Source organism: Gekko japonicus, unplaced genomic scaffold (assembly GCF_001447785.1).
Source record: "Gekko japonicus isolate JY-2015 unplaced genomic scaffold, Gekko_japonicus_V1.1 scaffold7657, whole genome shotgun sequence".
NCBI classification, from domain to species: Eukaryota; Metazoa; Chordata; class Lepidosauria; order Squamata; family Gekkonidae; genus Gekko; species Gekko japonicus.
In genome coordinates, this window is record NW_015172239.1 from 1,408 (window position 1) to 4,793 (window position 3,386).

At 40.0% G+C, this 3,386-nt stretch overlaps 1 protein-coding gene across 1 annotated transcript in view; it reads left to right on the forward strand.

The window, feature by feature from the left end:
* Positions 1-1,148: 1,148 nt before the first annotated feature.
* The window catches only part of LOC107118712 (interferon-induced GTP-binding protein Mx-like), a 6,553-nt gene continuing 4,315 nt past the window's right edge, over positions 1,149-3,386 (forward strand). The window contains exon 1 of the mRNA XM_015421066.1: positions 1,149-1,254. The gene's annotated coding sequence lies outside the window, so the exon portion shown is untranslated. The remainder of the gene's footprint in view (positions 1,255-3,386) is intronic.

The following is a 3,386-nucleotide window of genomic DNA, read 5'->3' on the forward strand; positions in this document are numbered from 1 at the left end:
GCATTCCTGGCTCCCATTATTTCCAATGGGTCTTCCAGCGTCTCCCATTGTTTCCAATGGGCAATCCTGTCCTTCCTTTTAGTACATCCCAATAATAACCCCTGATCATGTGTTTACCAGCTGCTGAGGAATAATGCCCACAGGAAAGGTGCATTTATCTTAACAGCAGGGGTCATTTCCTGCAGGAGTGCACAGGAGCAGAGCTCTAGCAGTAAAGAACCCAGGGGGCAGGCACATGCAACAAGCCCCACCCCCTGCTTCCAGCAGCCCTCAATCAGAGCAAGAAGCAGCCAGGTAAGTTGCGGAGCTCCCCCCACCCCCCGCCGGTCCAAAACAGTCCAGTGGTACCATTAAGACCAAGTTTTATTCAGGTACAAGCTCTTCCTCCTCTGCGAGGACAGATCTGCACATTCTCTCCCCCCCCATAGCTAGCAATCCAAAACAGTCCAGTGGAGCCTGAGCGGTGGGTGTTGCCTTCTGACACACTTCTGGTGATGTCGGGGTGTGGCATATGCTAATAAGTTATGCTAATTAGCTCCTGCACCTCTTTTTCTGCGAAATGACCCCTGAATGGGGCACTAGAGACTGGTGCTTCCTGTGGGCTGGAGATCAGTTGTAATTCTGAGAAGACTCCAAACCTCACAGTGTGGTTTTGACTGTTTGCCCAAGATAATGTCTGTATATTATCTTTAAATTCTAACACAGTTATTATCTAGTATATTTTTATAGTCAACTATTTGACCTCATAACACGATAATCTGCAGTGAGTTACCACTTACAATGCTGAATATAAAACATACTAAATGGGAGTTACTGGAGCATCCTGTTCTTGTACTGCAAACAATGTGAGATCCAACTCAGAACATCTTAAAATCCGAGTAGTCCTCCATGACTGTATAGTATAGGAGTCTCAGCTTCACTAGATGGTGATATATCCATGGCAAAAGAACTGTGGACAACTCTCTGGTTCCAGATCACTGGTATCATGATCCACTGAATTACCTCATCGAGCATGTAACTTGAAATAATTCCTCTGCTGTGATATATATGTGGGTGTGTATACCTTGAAGTCAGCCCTCGCAAACTAATTTATTTCTGTTTCCCCCTCAAAGCCAGTCTGGAGAGGGCTTCACTTAAGTCTCCTTCTGTATGTGTATTGGTTGCAGTTTCCAGTGTGTAAGCGTTCTCCTAGTAGGAAGCAATAAAACTGTTGCTGAAGCTCCCAGCGTCTCCTGTGTGCTGCTATCTGGATAGGTAAGCTTACTCCTGCCCACCATGACTCAGAGGATGCTACATTTGGTGACTCCCAGTGGTTCCTATGGCAGCCAGGAAGTCCTACACTAAATCAAAGAAGTGTCCCTGGCATGTATGTTATAGTCTCCCAGGGCTAGCTGCTAAAGATACCTTAACACCAGGTCCATTTTTCCCACCTTGGCCATTCAATGGGGACAGAATCCCTAATCTGTTAAGGTTCCCTATAAATATTCAAAACTGGGACTCCACTGTCCTGCGGACCCAGGGTTGCAGGCAGAGCACAGCAGGAGTACCAGTCCAGAGTCCAGTCCAGAGGTCATGTACCAATTCAGCTGCAGACAGAATTTGGGGTTGTCCAGAAAGGCAGAGTCAAGGCAGTCCAAGGTCATTGAGCAGTAAGGTACAGGCAGGTCCAAAAAGCAGGGTTAGAGTCAATCCGAGGGTCGCAAGGTGCAAGGCAGAGTCTGGTGTTGTGGTCGCAAAGTTCGCAGGTATGTGACATGTTGCTTCAACAATCTACAGGCCTCCTGGTCTGCTTTAAAGAGGGGCTTCTTTTTTATTAATATTTTTTATTTTTAAAGACATAACAAACATACATGGGGGGAATTTCAATTTCTATTCAATTAATTTCTTTAACAAACTCATGCCTAAATTATCATACATTTATGTATTTCACCTTATATCATTAAGATTAACACTTGCAAATATATCAAGTTTATATTTTATATGTAATGCTTTAAGCTTTATTTGTGGGTTTTTTCCTTGCCAAATAAATTGTATCATCAATTTGTCAAGTTCCTTAAAATATTTTTGATTTTGAATAATAAGTATTGTTTGAAATAAAAAGAGCAATCTTGGTAATATATGTATCTTACCAATTCTTCCCATTAAAGATATTTCAAGGTTTTTCCATTTTTCTAAGTCATTCTTAATTTTCTTCATCGGTTCCATATAGTTGTTTTCCATCAAAGAACTACATCTATTTGTTATGTTTATTCCTAAATATTTAATCTTCTTTTGGATTTCTAAACCTGCTAATTCTTGCAGCTGGTGAGCTTGAGGTTTAGTAATGTTTTTTAATAAGCATTTTTGTTTTTTGTTTTTTTACAATTAATTTTAAGTCCTGCCACCTCTCCATAATCTTGCAGGGAAGTTATCAGTTGTTTTATAAAGCTTGATGGATACTCCAAAATGAATACTAAATGATCTCTGAATGCTAAAATCTTATATTCTTCTCCACTTGGTCTAAGACCTCTAATTTGTGCATCTGCTCTAATCACATCATTTAAAACATCAAGAGCAAAGATAAACAGTAAAGGTGAGAGGGGGCATCCTTGTCTAGTTCCTTTATATATCTCAATATTTCATGATAAATCTCCATTGATAAGAATCTTAGCTTGTTGTTTAGTGTAGGAGTATACCGCATACCATGCAGTTGTGGACAAGTTTACATCGGGACCACACAGCGTAGCATTCAGACAACAATAAAAGAACATGAAAGACACTGCAGACTTCGCCAACCTGAAAAATCAGCAGTGGCTGAACATAGCCTAACTCAAACAGGACACAGTATTTTGTTCCAAGACACTGAAAGGCTGGACAACACTTTCAATTACCATGTCAGATTACACAGGGAAGCCATTGAAATTCATAACTATAAACACAATTTCAACAGGAAAGAAGAGAGTTTAAAAATAAATAGGGCATGGTTTCCTGTCCTGAAAAACACAAAAGGCTCTACATCTGACAATAGCACTACAGATAATATTAGAATTTCAGCAGCTAATCCATATACAAAAGAACCTCCTCAGGAAAGCTCCTCCATTAGCATGTTTATAGCCTGGGGAACTCCTACAAGATAATGACTCAGCCCTACCCCACCTTCCTGAGTAGATATAAATTACCTGCCTACCATTTTTCTTCTCACTTTGACACAGAGAGTACTCCATCTTTCTGTGTTATACCTCTGAGGATGCCAATTACAGCTACTGGTGAAATTCTACAATGCCAAGACCACGGCCATACAACCCGGAAAATCTACAACAACTAATAATTATATTTGTTTAATTTATGTATTTTATTTGTTTATTTTAATATTTTGTATTTAATTATATATATTTAATTATGTTATA